At 41.6% G+C, this 16,922-nt stretch overlaps 1 protein-coding gene across 1 annotated transcript in view; it reads left to right on the top strand.

The window, feature by feature from the left end:
* The window catches only part of LOC311087312 (NACHT, LRR and PYD domains-containing protein 12-like), a 160,724-nt gene that overhangs the window by 27,368 nt on the left and 116,434 nt on the right, over positions 1 to 16,922 (top strand). The gene's annotated exons all lie outside the window — the stretch shown is intronic.

A 16,922-nucleotide genomic window follows, 5' to 3' on the forward strand; every position in this document is an offset into this window, starting at 1 on the left:
GTGTTTGCTAGCATGTTTCTAGTATGTTGCTAACCTTTTTAGCACTTGCTGGCTCTTTTTTATGTGTTATTAGGAGACCACAACAGTGTTAAACATGTCACTTCCTGTTGACAGCAGGTGGCGCTATTACTATAACTGAATATTCTCATGTAGATGTGTTCAGGCCATGACTCTTATCAAACGTGTGAAGTTTGGGGCAGATTGGACATTCCATGCCTGTGTTACAGCAAATTCCTATTTAATTGCAGCAATAGCATGCTTTAGCACTTAGCTAAGAGTTTGCTAGCATGTTTTAGCATGCTTCTAGTATGTTGTTAGCATGTTTAGCACTTGCTGGCACTTTTTTATATGTTATTAGGAGTCCATAACAGTGTTAAACATGTCACTTCCTGTTGCCAGCAGGTGGCGCTATGACTATAACTGAATATGAGCATGGTCATGTGTTCAGGACAGAACTCTTATCAAACGTGTGAAGTTTGGGGCAGATTGGACATTCCATGCCTGAGTTACAGCAACTTCCTGTTTCATGGCGAAACATCGAAATTTGTCAGGCCGCCGAGGACCCGCCCTTCGACGAAAACTCAAGATCTTCGCAATTTAACGTCGCAAAGGCCTTAAGATTACACTCACCAAATTTGAAGATGATCAGATTAAAACTGTAGGAGGAGTTCGTTAAAGTACGAGGCCTGAAAATGGCAAAAACTGCACAAAAATCTGAGAGGAAGTTCAAAATGGCTGACTTCCTGTTGTGTTTAGGGCTATGCTCCAAGAGACTTTTTTGTAGGTATTAGGTCATTACATGTATGTACCGAATTTCGTGCACGTACGTGGAACGTTGCGGGAGGCGCACTCCGTTGAACTTTTATAGGTGGCGCTATCGAGCCATTTTGCCCCGTCCAATTCTGAAACCTATATCAGATGTAAATTTTCGCCAGTTCTGACGCGTGTGCAAAGTTTTGTGAGTTTTCGAGCATGTTTAGGCCCTCAAAAATGCAATTAAATGCGGAGAAGAATAATAATAATAATAATTAAAGCTGCAAGCAGCGATGAAAGGGCCCTCGCACCCGTGCCATCAACACTCGGTGGCTTTAGGAAGACAGAGCATGGTTGGGAAATGTACATTTAAGGAGGTATATATAGTAAGAGTATGTCAAAGTCAGTTACAAAATGTTTTGTATAATGGTGATAATAGCATGCTTCATGACTCAGCTAAGTGTTGCTAGCATGTTTAGTCTGTTTCTAGCATGCTTAGTACACAATAATTATGTGGTTAGTACTGCATTACTGTGTTAACCATGTCAGTTTCTGTTGCCAGTAGGTGGCGTTATGACTATAACTGAATATGAGCATGGATGTGTGTTCAGGACAGAACTCTTATCAAACGTGTGAAGTTTGGTGCAAATTGGACATTGCCTTCTTGAGTAACAACAAAGTCATGTTTCATTGAATTAGCATTCTTTAGCACTTAGCTAAGCATTGTTAGCATGTTTTAACATGTTTCTAGCATGTTTAGAACTCAATGGCATTTTTAACATGTTGCTAGAACGGCATCAACGTGTTAAACATGTCACTTCCTGTTGCCAGTAAGTGGCGCTATTACTATAACTGAACATTCTCATGTAGATGTGTTCAGGCCATGATTCTTATCAAAAGTGTGAAGTTTGGGGCAGATTGGACATTCCATGCCTGAGTTAGAGCAAATTCATATTTAATTGCAGTAATATCATTCTTTAGCACTTAGCTAAGTGTTTGCTAGTATGTTTTAGCATGTCTCTAGTATGTTGGTAGGATGTTTAGCACCTACTGGCATTTTTTTATATGTTATTAGGAGTCAAGAACAGTGTTAAACGTCACTTCCTGTTGCCAGCAGGTGGCGCTATGACTATAACTAAATATGAGCATGGACATGTGTTCAAGAGATAACTCTTATCAAACGTGTGAAGTTTGGGGTAGATTGTACATTGCCTTCTTGAGTAACAACAAAGTCCTGTTTCATTGAATTAGCATGCTTTAGCACTTAGCTAAGTATTGCTAGCATGTTTTAACATGTTTCTAGCATGTTTAGAACTCAATGGCATTTTTAACATGTTGCTAGAACGGCATCAACGTGTTAAACATGTCACTTCCTGTTGCCAGTAGGTGGCGCTATTACTGTAACTGAATTTGAGCATAGACATGTGTTCAGGCCATGATTCTTATCAAACGTGTGAAGTTTGGGGCAGATTGGACATTCCGTGCCTGAGTTACAGCAAATTCCTATTTAATTGCAGTAATAGCATGCTTTAGCACTTAGCTAAGTGTTTGCTAGCATGTTTCTAGTATGTTGCTAACCTTTTTAGCACTTGCTGGCTCTTTTTTATGTGTTATTAGGAGACCACAACAGTGTTAAACATGTCACTTCCTGTTGACAGCAGGTGGCGCTATTACTATAACTGAATATTCTCATGTAGATGTGTTCAGGCCATGACTCTTATCAAACGTGTGAAGTTTGGGGCAGATTGGACATTCCATGCCTGTGTTACAGCAAATTCCTATTAAATTGCAGCAATAGCATGCTTTAGCACTTAGCTAAGTGTTTGCTAGCATGTTTTAGCATGTTTCTAGTATGTTGTTAGCATGTTTAGCACTTGCTGGCACTTTTTTATATGTTTTTATATGTCCACAACAGTGTTTAACATGTCACTTCCTGTTGCCAGCAGGTGGCACTATGACTGTAACTGAATATGAGCATGGTCATGTGTTCAGGACAGAATGTTTATTAAAAGTGTGAAGTTTGGTGCAGATTGGACATTGCCTTCTTGAGTAACAACAACATCCTGTTTCATTGAATTAGCATGCTTTAGCACTTAGCTAAGTATTGCTAGCATGTTTTAACATGTTTCTAGCATGTTTAGAAGTCAATGGCATTTTTAACATGTTGCTAGAATGGCATCAACGTGTTAAACATGACACTTCCTGTTACCAGTAGGTGGCGCTATTACTATAACTGAATATTCTCATGTAGATGTGTTCAGGACAGAACGCTTATCAAAAGTGTGAAGTTTGGGGCAGATTGGACATTCCATGCCTGAGTTACAGCAAATTCCTATTTAATTGCAATAATAGCATGCTTTAGCACTTAGCTAAGAGTTTGCTAGCATGTTTTAGCATGCTTCTAGTATGTTGTTAGCATGTTTAGCACTTGCTGGCACTTTTTTATATGTTATTAGGAGTCCATAACAGTGTTAAACATGTCACTTCCTGTTGCCAGCAGGTGGCGCTATGACTATAACTGAATATGAGCATGGTCATGTGTTCAGGACAGAACTCTTATCAAACGTGTGAAGTTTGGGGCAGATTGGACATTCCATGCCTGAGTTACAGCAACTTCCTGTTTCATGGCGAAACATCGAAATTTGTCAGGCCGCCGAGGACCCGCCCTTCGACAAAAACTCAAGATCTTCGCAATTTAACGTCGCAAAGGCCTTAAGATTACACTCACCAAATTTGAAGATGATCAGATTAAAACTGTAGGAGGAGTTCGTTAAAGTATGAGGCCTGAAAATGGCAAAAACTGCACAAAAATCTGAGAGGAAGTTCAAAATGGCTGACTTCCTGTTGTGTTTAGGGCTACGCTCCAAGAGACTTTTTGGTAGGTATTAGGTCATTACATGTATGTACCGAATTTCGTGCACATACGTGGAATGTTGCGGGAGGCGCACTCCGTTGAACTTTTATAGGTGGCGCTATCGAGCCATTTTGCCCTGTCCAATTCTGAAACCTATATCAGATGTAAATTTTCGCCAGTTCTGACGCGTGTGCAAAGTTTCGTGAGTTTTCGAGCATGTTTAGGCCCTCAAAAATGCAATTTAATGCGGAGAAGAATAATAATAATAATAATAATAATAATAATAATAAACAGAGCAATTCCAAGAGGGTCCTCACACCATCGGTGCTCGGGCCCTAATAATAATAATAAACAGAGCAATTCCAAGAGGGTCCTCACACCATCGGTGCTCGGGCCCTAATTAATACAGAAAATGTAAAATACCTACTCACAGATAAAGACCCACAGACTCTTTGGAGTCTTAAATACACCTAAACCATCTTCAAACTCTTAAAACCGACACCTGTGACAACAGTACCTCGACACTCATGTATGATCAAAAGCTAACGTGAAGAAATATGTTTTTAAATGTCTTTTGAGCTCACTAAGAGTAGATGCTAATCTAATATATTGTGATAGACTGTTCCATAACCTCGGTGCGGTCCCCTCTTGTTTTCAGATTCGTTCTCGGAACAACTAAAAGATTTTGTGACTGAGATTGTAAAAGTCTCTTTGACTTCTGCTCCTGAATCCGCAATATACGGAGGGGCTGTACCATGTAAAGATTTAAAAACAAATAATAAAATCTTAAAATTAATTCTAAAAGAAACTGGTAACCAATGCAGCGATCTTGATACGGGGGTGATATGATCATGGCTGCGTTTCCCGAATCCTTCTTAACGCTACGTCGTTCTTAAGCTGCACCTTATCTTTAATACGTGTTTCCTGAAACGTTCTTAGTTCAGTATACCTTCTGTAAGTCATGCGTTCGGAAGGTTGGTCTGAACCACTCTTAGCTTCACCTTATCACTGTTGACCGTCTATACGAATATAAGTTGTAATGCACACAGTGCAACAGGCTAATTCAAGTGTTTTCATGCAAAGAATAAAATAGTCATTACATTGATTGTTGTTATCTTTTTAATTATATTATCCAAAGGTACATCAGCTTGCAAACCAATATGCAGTAAAGGCTTAGGAGTCTATTTAAAGGGAATGATTGTGGTGGGGAGTTTGCTCAAACTATGGCAGCGATACAGAGAATAGTTGTGCTAAAACACACGCCGTCCGCGGAGAGCTTTCAAAGACCAGTGAAAGCACTGCCAGTTGAGCCCTTTTCGGATGGCAATTGTTTCTCTCATGGTCGTAAGGTATTTTCAACATTTACAGGAGTAAGTGTGTGATTTTATTGCCGTCCAAATCCACAGTTTACAAGAAGAGATTCAAAATTCACTGTTTAAATCCTTTTTGATCACTGCCGAGCACCGTACGTACTATTATATGTGTACGATGTACACTTTTATTACTGAATGCTGGAAAGTATTTACAAGAACAATATTTTCATCACAGCTCCAGCTCAGCGAACAAAAATGGGAAAGAGAAGAAAGCACGTAAACATTTGAAATGGTTATTGTGGCAGCAATATATGATACAATTTTAAAATATGTAGGCTAGGCTATTATAGGCTATTATAGTTTGGATTATTATTTCTAATATCCCATGAGTGCTAATAAATGCAATGTCCACTATTTCTGAAGAGCTTCTCTTATAAAGAACAGCACTTTCTCACATAACGCAGTGAAGCAGCTCCTGCACGAGAGAATAACTGATTCTCGAGCCGTCGATATCAGCAGATTCAGCAGCATCGCCACGGACAGCACCGGGTAACGTCACACGTAAGAAGGCATATCTTAAGCAGCTTCCTAAGGTATGGTTCGGGGAACACGCCTAGAAATGGTACACCTTTAGTTAAGTTATACCTTTAGAGTCTTCGTAGCGCTAAGAGACGATGTTATCGGGAAACACAGCCCATATTTACGAGTGCCTGTCGAAAGTCTTGCGGCCGCATGTTGGACCATCTGTTCGAACACCAGAATAGAGTGCAATAGTCTAATCTCGAGAAGACGAACGCATCAATAACCTTTTCCAGATCTTTCCAGGATACAAAATGCTTAATCTTAGAAATCATTCTCAGTTGGAAAAACTAATTTTGACATTTATCTGTTTGAATTATGTGAATTGTCGGTCTACATCATCATGTTCTGTGTGTCAGAATAATCCATCGTATCATCGCATTCGTGATCAGACGTACGGCTGTTGTGATGAAGACGAGCCACCAGCTTTTTATTTATTTATTTATTTACAGTGTCAGCGAGGTTTGTCCACAGTGTAGAATATATACAAGTGCCTACACATTTTCAGGCACAGGGGGAATGGGGAATGGGATCTGTATCGGGGTGTTGGATTTTTAACAACATCCCAATAGTAACCAGCCCAAACAAACAACACTCATTTACAGATTATCATACAAATGAATGAGGGCATAGTTATATGTGAACACTCACAATTTATGATTAAGTAAATGTTTAAAACCATATCAAATATGCAGAGGCCCCCAATAGGGCAGGCAAGCCAGGATTAAAAGGACTTAACCGTCTGGCATGGCCTTAGGTTATAACGTTAACCTAACATAACATTAACCTTTATTATTTCCTTTATTTAACCAGGAGAATCACATTGAGATATTCCAGCGAGACCTGGTCAAGTCAGCGGCACATAGAGTTTCATACAAAAGAATAACAATAAGACAACACCAAATATTAGATAAAGAGAATTAGATAAAAGCAAATCAATTAAAACAATTACAAGTATCCTGTAGAACATTTTGCTCAAGACGTAACAGAATGCAACCAAAGCCCAGGATAGCAATAAGTAGATGGCTATAAATAAGTGTAAATCATACAAAATAAATGCCATTATTTGTATTTATTTTGATCTCCATTAGCTGTAACAAGTAGGCCTACAGCTATTCTTCCTGGAGTCAAAATGATCACTAGATTTTACACAGGTGTTACTATAATGATTTTGTTAAAGGTGATCAGCCACCAAATATTAATAATGTGGAAGTTACTGCCTTTTGCCTTGGCATGACTTCTCACTTTTTGCTGACAATACAAAGGCAGAGTACAGTAGCTTTACAATAGTGGTCAAAAGTCAAGTTTGAGCTCAAGATTGTTTCATGTATATCATTTTAATTACTAAAACATCTATTTGCCAGATTTCCAGTGTCCTACCTATAATTAATTTGGCGGGACAACTAAAAATCTTTTTTCTCAGTTCCACACTCTAGCGACTTAAGGTCTTTTGCCTTTGTAGGGCAGATTTGACATCATATAAAAACAAAATAATTTTTTGAACAATTTTATGAATAAAGGTGGAAAATTAAAAACCTTTTGAAAAACAAAAACTTTATTTCAAGTCATATCATTTTAACTTCTCGTCCTGTCAGCAGCAGACCTAGTTCCCGCGGCCAGGGGTACATATTACATTTAATACACATACTTTATCTATCTGATAATCAATAATAATCCATTTCTATATTATATTATATATATATTAATAATAAACACATAATCCATTCACACATAGTACATAACACATAATCTTTGCATTTAAATGCACACACAAACACCTATTCACACTAGACAATGGTTTCGTCAGCTTCCGGTTGCGATGCGCGGGCGCGACCCGGCCGTGATGTCATCAGCGGCCGCCGCTCGATCCGTCTTTCAATTCAATTCAATTCAAATTTATTTGTATAGCGCTTTTCACAATACATATTGTTTCAAAGCAGCTTTACAGAAAGTGCATTTCAGAAATGTACATAGAAAAATAAAGTTAGTTAATCATGTATTAGTTTAGGGCATAACATCGCTGGCGTTGAGTCGTCTCTTCACGGCGTCGAGTCCCACTGGAAGACTGACTACGCCCTCACAGACACACAACACGAGGACGAAACGACAAGACGGTGCAGTATAAGTGTGTGAAATGACCGGGAAATGGATATGGAAGGGAGAGTGGAGAGATGGATGAATGTCCATGTGTGATCAGCATCGCGTGTGCACGCGCTCCTATGATAGCGACAATGAGAGGGAGGAACGAGACGTGGATGAATGAGGTGTGTGTGTGTGTGTGTGTGTGTGTCAGTGCTGCTTCTCCAGCGGTGGCAGCTAATGTGACTTTATCACAGCTGTAAGTACTTTTGTCAATATGGCAAAGGTAGTTTTCTACATCTAAGCTATTTTTTTAAATTTCATTTTTCTATTGAAGCAACTTCATTCAAAGTCAGTGCTGTCTCAGTGATCAATGAAACTGTCAGTCAAACAGATATTAGGCATAATTTGTCAGTTCACTTGTTTATTCATCAACTGCTCCAAACCAATTTGGCAACAAAAAACAAAACAAAACCATGACTATATAAAACCATATAACTATATAAAACTATAAGAAAACCAGGTGTCGAGAGTGTGTGCATCTCTCCATCAAGTGTCAGCCCAAGGATTGAGATTGGTACGTGATGTCTCCGTCAGGAGCAGAAGCTGATGGTAATGCACCAGAAAGCCGGTTGTAGGGCCGTACGGTCCGCGTATCATCTGATCATTTCATTTCCTATTTGGAATGGAATAACGAGAAATGAAAAGACGGATCGTTTATACGTTTTGTCGTTTAGTTTAATAAACGGAAAATGAGATTTAGGCTCGATTTCTAAATTTTTCGTCTGTGGTTTACAAATCGGTTTATGGCTTTGATATTTCGTTCGCACATGTGGGCGGCGCTGAAACGCCCCTTTCATCTGATTGGTCAAACCGCTTCGTCTTCAGGACAGCCAGAATAAGAGTCCGTACGGCACACTCACATCCCACTTTAATAAGCTTTTGCACCACTCGCTGACATTTGATGCAGAAATATGTTGCTGGGACACAATTAGTGCTGCTGCGATGCTTCACTTCTAATGTACGACACTTGAGAGATCGCAAGCCATAGCCTTCAATATGCTGACATGGAGTTTGGTGTTTTATATATTATTTCTATATACTCAAGAGCGGCGTATGATTTTTTTAGTACTGTAGGTGAGGTCCTGTGTGTCCCTTCGATAAATGAAAAGAGTTCAATTTTTTTTCACTCTAGGCTATAATTACTGTATGTATGAGCATCAAAAATAACATAATATACATGACCATGATAACATGTCTAACATTTGTGTGTGTGTGTGTGTGTGTGTGTGTGTGAGAGAGACACCTGAATAAATAATTGTGAAAATAGATAGAAATGTAAATTTCTTTCAAGGTATTATTTATTCCCACTGCTTTATGCATATAACGTTTGTCCATCAAAGCTCTGGTAGTATTTTCTAACAACTAAAATACTTTCTCTATGTTGTTTTCATTTGTCATGAGCTCTATATTTTAAGATGTACTAGGTGTTGATAAATCACATTCAGTTAATGTGAAGGGCCTATGTCAGGGGTGTCCTGATCCTGGAGGGTCAATGTCCTGCAAAGTTCAGCTTCAACCCAATAAACACACCTGAACCAGCTCAGCAAGTCTTCAGGTTTACTAGAAATATCCAGGCTACACTCTCAGAAGAAAATGGTACAAAAACGTCACTGGGATGTTACCCTTTTAAAAGTACCTTTTTATTATTAGTTTATATATATATAAGGCTACCACCCCAGTTAGAGCTTGTGTACCTGATGAATTGTGTAGGAATAGGCTGGAGATAAACTGCAGGACACTGGTCCTCCAGAAGCTGGATTGGTCTCCTCTGGCTTGGGTTAAATGTTGTTAAATCTATAAATGAATCTGCACAGCTGTCTGTCTGGGTGCAAAAAATGAAAGGAAATGTTCATTCATTTTTTTATTTAATATTGAAAGTAGAAAAATGAGAAAACAGTTCCTTTTTTGTTTTTTAACTTTTTCAAAGAAACGAAAAACAAGTATTCAGCTTGCTGTTTCGCTTTTCGTTCTCCGGTAGAAACATTTATAAACAGCTTGAATATTCGATTTCTACACGTAGGTGGGAATGAAACGCTCCTTTCCTCTGATTTGTCAGCCGAAGATCAAACTGTCCCGTCATCAGTTCTTCCTCAGCTCCGCTCAGCAGAATAAAAGTCCTCCGCTGCTGCAGTTGTGCGGATTCTGAACGCGTTTATTGCAACTTCTACATTTCATCTTTTCCTCATCAAACACCCAGACTAATGGCTCGACACGACCCGCACCGGGGAAGAGCCTCGACAGGGCTTTCTTATGAGTCTTTCAGTTCTCGAGTGCCAGGGGGTCCGTGAAATAATTTACTATAACCTGCTGTGTTTTCCGGACTATAAACTAAAGTCACGTTTTTATCATGAAACATGTGATTTATTCCAAAGTGACCCAGGCCTTTATAATGCATTTAACTTCACATAATCTAAATGTTGACTTTCAAAAGTAGGCGCGCCAAGAAGGCTATTCGCTGTACTTTGGTTTATATATATATATATATACTTGTTAACCACAAATGCCCGTTGTGGCGATAAGGAAAAAAACGTAAGGTGCGTGACTGGAAGGAGGAGGGAAATCAATTATCCGGAAGTGAGGAAATGAGTATATAAGGTGGAGTTAAAAAAAAAAGAGAAGGAAGGAACGGGTTACCTGAGACGAATCCACAGTCAGTGAGACGCGAGACGCTGTGTTTGGGCTGTGCGTGGATCTAGAGTGAGCGGGAGTTGCCTAGCGATTGGCACTGAGAGTGCGCTGCACCTCTGTACACCGGCTGCACAGCGAAGCTTGTCTTTAAGGCTGACGAGTGAGCAAGTTCTCCAGGTTATTCCCTGTTTTACCCTCACTTCGAAAACTTTCCTTCCTGCCATTATCGGCCAACGCACTTTCACACACACACATGCCTGCACGCACACGCATGCACCACCGGCTTCAAGCAAACCAAACATTCACGCAACCACTTTCGCCACGTATTTCGTATCTGTGTAATACAGTGAAGTGTTTCGTTATGTTTAAACGGTTGATTTCATTGTCAGTTTGATTTATTGTATTTTCTTTTTTATTTATTTTTTCTCCAATACAAAAACCAGTGGTGTAAATACTGTAGGATTTTGAACTTGAACCAAAGTTATTTGGTGTGTATTTAGTTTGTTTTGATTCTTTGCTTATGGTGAAACTGAGATTTTTGTCTGATTTCTTTGAAAATTATGAAAATATAACTGTGAAACTGAACTTTCTTTGTGTGATCTCTGATTCATGTTTATTCGTAACTGGTGGCTTAAAGAGCTATTCTGAGGAAAAACATTTGACAAGATTGAGCTTGTCTGGCGCCCGAACTAATTACTACATTTCGTTTGGGCCTGCCACCGTTACAGAAGTGGCGCCCGAACAGGGACTGAACTGAACTCTTTAAGAAAAAGAAAAGACACTTGAACTGAACTCTCTGAAAAAAAAAAAAAAAAAACCTGATCAAATTGTCAATTTTGGTGGAAAGTGTTATGTGAGTGTATATGATTACTTATTTTCTTGGTTGCAGTAATTGAGGGTTAGCTTTAAGGTAATGATTAAAGTGTGACTTTGAATTTGAATACGTGTTAGAACAGAAATTGTAAATTTTCTGGGTTTATTTGTTTATTTAACACTGAAATAACATTGTATTTTATTTTATTTATTTTTTGCTGACATACATTACATTTTGCATAACATTTTACAAACTTCATTGAGTTCTCCAGAGACACCAGTGAATCATGACCACAACACCATCTCCTTTGTCAACGTGTGTGGATATTGAAGTTCCAGATGTTGCAACCCCAATTTGGCCCATTGCATCACTTCCCCGGTTTACTCCTGGACCTCTTTCACCTCCGGTCTTCCATGGCCCATACATCCAAACGCCTTCCAGCTATCCAGGAGGCCATGGAGCCCAGGTGCAGTTCGCTTCAGCACTGGCTGGCAGCAGCACTCCAATGCAAACCCCTACCTGGAACCAGGGACCAGGTCCTATGCATCTATGCACATCACCTGAACTTTCTACTCCCTCTTCAGTGGCACAGCAGGATTTGCCTGGTGTACTTCCCACTCCTGGTAGAGAAATGCAACAACTTACTTCACAAGTTCAAGGTAATTGGGATAAACTGCTGGACTCCATAAAGAAACAGGAGAGAGCAATCTCTGAACTTACCCATGGGTGGAAAGCAACTTCTTCTCAGCACTATGACCAGATTACCAGCCTTGCTACAAAAATTAAGGACAACCAGCAGCAAGTTCTCACACTAGTTGCTTCAAATAAAAAACAGGATGAGGAGGAGACTGATCAACTAACTAAAGCCATTAAACTCATGATTACAGGCGAACTTCAAAAAGTTGAAACTACCTTTGTCTCAGAGGTGCGCTTCATGGTGGATCAGCTTCAGCAGGAACTTCAACAAGATCTCAAAACCCTGCAACAGAACTGTCAGCAAAGCCATGACCAGCTTACAACTGAAATCCATCAGCACAACGTCCAAATTGCTAGTCTATGTACAGACTTTAAAAAGTTTCAAACTGAAATGGTGGATCGAAGCAAGATGCACGAAAAGAAATTAGCAGATCTAATTAAGGAGAGTATACCTTCACTACCTGGCACTACCTCCCTCTCTTCACTACCGTCCGCATTGACTGCTCCTGCAACTCCTCCCACTACCACAGTGGTAAGAAGTGACCACCTTAAGATAACCTTTCCCACCTTTGGAAAGCCATCAGATGACCCAGACCCTTTATTATATTTGACACGCTGTCAAGATTTTCTAGCATTACATCCCTTGGTTGATGCAGACCTGCTAGCCACTTTCCGAACTGTACTCTATGGAACTGCCCGTGACTGGTGGGAGGTTGCCAGATCCTCTGTAACAACATGGGGTGAGTTTGAATCAGCTTTTCTTTCTGCCTTCCTATCTGAAGATTACGAAGATGAGCTGGCTGATCGGATCAGAACGAGGACCCAGGGAGAGAAGGAATCCATCAGGGATTTTGCTTTCTCATATCGAGCTCTCTGCAAAAGGTGGAAGCCTTCCCTAACAGAAAGTGACATGGTAAAAATGATCCTTAAAAACATAAAGCCCCATCTCGCCAGCCAGTTACGCAGCAGGGTCAGCAATGTTGAGGAGCTAGTGAAGCTGGGACATCAGTTGGAGAAGGATTACTTGCAACAAGTACAATATGAGGGGCGCAAGGATTTTAAACCACAACCTACCATGCCACAAAGACCAATCTCTAGCCAACCTGCGGAGAAGCCTCAAGTACAGTGCTGGCGGTGTAAAGGTTCCCATTCACCTGGAAATTGTCCTCACTTTATGTCTGCTTCCAACCAGCCATCTGTTCAGCAGCGTCCCCCCCATAACAAGCGTTTCTTCCAACCTATGAAGTCTGGAGGTCCGCCTCGACAGCCAGTTACTCCTTCCAGCAACACGGTATCTGCAACAACTACACCTTGGTCATCTGCAGACTTGGAAGAAAGCACCCCCACTTGTTCCAATACTTCAAATCAGCTAACGGCTGTACCACAACAATTAGTGGTGCCCATCAGTATTGGTCCTTGGAGAGGGAAGGCCATTGTGGATACAGGCGCAAGCTACACCCTTATCCATGAGAGCCTATGGACTGAACTCAATCCACCTGATAACCTTCACCCTTGGACCCTTGGTCCTCTTTATTTAGCTAATGGTGAAGCAGAAGTTCCATTAGGATGGATAAACCTGCCAATTATTCTTCATAATAAGACTTTTCCAGTACAGGTTGCTGTCCTCTCCTACACAGCCCTTGCATATGCAGTGATCTTGGGATTAGATTTCATCTTCTCCAGCGGACTGCAGATTGATGTGACAGACAGGAAATATTCCTTCAAGTCTGCCCCTGATGAACACTATCTCTTCCAACCCGGCCAGGCAAGTGTACCTGTGGTGAAACCATCACACCTGGAAAAAAGACCACATCTGAACAGTGTTAATCAAAGCCTCTCCCTACTCAGTTCCATTCCTCCACCCCAACCCCCATTGCTATCACGACCACTTGATAGTCTGGATGAACAAGCATTAATAAACCTTGCTGTAAATGGTGCTCACTTACCACCTGACGGGAAACAACAACTACGGCAAATCTTGGAGTCCAACTCTCAGGTGTGTACCCTCCAACCTGGACGAACTGATGTTCTCCAACACCACCTCTATATCACACATCCAGTGCCCCTCAAACAGCGACCCTATCGCATGAGTCCTTCTAAACAAGCTGTTGTGAGAAAGCAACTGGAGGAAATGTTAAAGGCAGGTATCGTGGAACCATCTCACTCGGCATGGGCATCCCCTGTTGTCCTAGTTCCAAAAAAAGATGGTAAAATGAGATTTTGTGTGGATTACCGGAAGGTCAACGCCATAACAGAGAGTGATGCATACCCCCTCCCTAACATTACAGAGATTCTTGAATCCCTCTCTGGTGCATCGATCTTTTCTACAATCGACCTCAACAGTGGCTACTGGCAGGTGACAATGGGTCCAGATAGCAAACCCATGACTGCCTTTATCACTCCATCGGGGTTGTATCAGTTTACAGTCATGCCTTTTGGGTTAAAAAATGCCCCAGCGACATTTCAAAGACTGATGGAGACGGTTTTGGGGGAATTACGAGGTAATATATGCTTCGTTTACATTGATGATATTATAATCTACTCACCATCCATGGACCAGCACTTCCTCGATCTCCAAACTATTCTCCATCGATTGCAGACAGCGGGTTTGACTATCAACCTAAAGAAGAGCAAGTTTTGTCTTCAGGAGTTAACATTCCTTGGACATGTGGTGAACATTCATGGTATTTCCACAGACCTGAGTAAGGTAGAAGCCATACGTGCATACCCTGTACCTCGTAACATCAAAGAGGTTCAGCGCTTCCTTGGACTCGCCGGGTGGTACCACCGGTTCGTCCCAAATTTCTCGAGGATCGCTGAGCCCATCAATTCCTTGAAAAAAAAGGGTCGTGCATTTCATTGGTCACCCCAATGTCAACAAGCTTTTGAACAGCTAAAAGCCTACCTTACCTCACCTCCCATTCTGGGTCATCCCAACCTTGAACTTCCATTTATTGTATACACGGATGCCAGTGACATCGGACTAGGTGCGGTGTTGACGCAGCGGAAGGACCAGGGCTCAGAGCAGGTGATTGCGTACACCAGTAGATCCCTGAGCAAAGCCGAAACCAACTACTCTGCGACAGAGAAAGAATGCCTTGCCGTCATATGGGCTCTGGAAAGATGGCAACATTACCTAGAGCCTAAACTATTCACGGTTGTGACTGATCACTCAGCCCTGCAATGGGTAATGAGCTCTACAAAAACCACCAGTCGTCTCATTAGATGGGTTCTTCGATTGCAGAAGTTTGATTTTGTAATTGAGTATCGTAAAGGAAGGCTGAATGTAGCACCAGATGCTCTTTCTCGGATCCACACCCAACCTGGTTGTAGCTTATATGTCAGGCAAACGGAGGAGTCAGACCTTCCAATCACTGCCGCTGCCATCTGGGAGGAGCAGCACAAGGACCCTGTAATCATAAAACTATTCCAAACACTGGCAGGAGATGATCAGCTGAAAAATCAGTACGAGGTAGTAGAGGATAAATTGTACCACACAACTCAGCTGAAGAGTGGCCAACGCCATTATCGGGTGTACCTTCCCAACAGTCTGATTCCAGCCGTTCTCCACCACTACCATTCAAATCCTTTAAGTGGCCACATGGGTATTTACAAGACTTACCAGAGGCTGCATGATATTGCATTTTGGCCTGGGATGTGGACGGATGTGAAGAATCATGTCAAAAGATGTGTTAAGTGCCAAACACTCAAAGGGGAAAATCGTAAACCTGCGGGAAAAATACAACAAGTCAGTACATCACATCCCAACGAGATGCTAGGGGTAGACATCATGGGACCAATGCCCCGCAGTACCCATCAGAATGAGTACCTTCTTGTCTTTGTGGACTATTTTACCCGCTGGGTGGAGCTGTTTCCTATGCGGAATGCCCGTGCAGAGACTGTTGCAGCACTCTTCAGGAGAGAGATTCTGACTCGATGGGGGGTTCCTGACTTTATCCTGTCTGATAGAGGTTCTCAGTTCCTTTCTGCTGTATTCAAGGAGATATGTGGTAAATGGGGGGTCACACAGAAACTCACTACTGCTTACCACCCACAAACGAATATGACAGAGAGAGTAAATCGTAACCTAAAGTACATGATGGCGGCTTATGTAGAAGATAACCACAAAAAATGGGATCAGTACTTGCCGGAACTACGATTTGCAGTCAATTCAGCTGTCCAGGAGTCCATCGGCATGACCCCAGCAGAGCTTCACCTGGGGAGGAAATTGCAAGGTCCCATGGACAAACTGTTGCGTGGCAAGAACATCTCTCCCGATTTACCTTCCTATGATGTGGTCAGTCATCTAGTTCAACTCCAAGCTAAAGCGAAAGAGTGCTGCCAAAAGGCACAGAAAAGACAACTACGGAGCTACAATAAGAACCGACGTGATGCCTCCTTTAAAGAAAAGGACCGTGTGTGGCTAAGGAATTTCCCCCAATCTAGTGCCCAACACCATTTCAGTGCAAAACTTGCACAACGATGGAAGGGTCCTTATCGGATAATAAAGCAGCAGGGACCAATAAATTATCAAGTGGCATTGGAGTCCTCTGGGGAAGATGTGCGTAATGTGCATGTGAGTAATTTAAAAGCATGCTTCCCCACAGCCGAGGAGTTGGAAATCCAGGAGAGGAAAAGACTCCTTGAAATATTCCAAGAATCGTCAGAGGAAGATGAAGAGTTCTTGGGATTTTAATCCACACTTTCTATCCTACAACCTTGGGTTGCTTTCTCCAGGGGGGGAGAGTGTGGCGATAAGGAAAAAAACGTAAGGTGCGTGACTGGAAGGAGGAGGGAAATCAATTATCCGGAAGTGAGGAAATGAGTATATAAGGTGGAGTTAAAAAAAAAAGAGAAGGAAGGAACGGGTTACCTGAGACGAATCCACAGTCAGTGAGACGCGAGACGCTGTGTTTGGGCTGTGCGTGGATCTAGAGTGAGCGGGAGTTGCCTAGCGATTGGCACTGAGAGTGCGCTGCACCTCTGTACACCGGCTGCACAGCGAAGCTTGTCTTTAAGGCTGACGAGTGAGCAAGTTCTCCAGGTTATTCCCTGTTTTACCCTCACTTCGAAAACTTTCCTTCCTGCCATTATCGGCCAACGCACTTTCACACACACACATGCCTGCACGCACACGCATGCA

Source organism: Abramis brama, assembly GCF_963993115.1.
Source record: "Abramis brama genome assembly, chromosome: 7".
Classification (NCBI taxonomy): Eukaryota; Metazoa; Chordata; class Actinopteri; order Cypriniformes; family Leuciscidae; genus Abramis; species Abramis brama.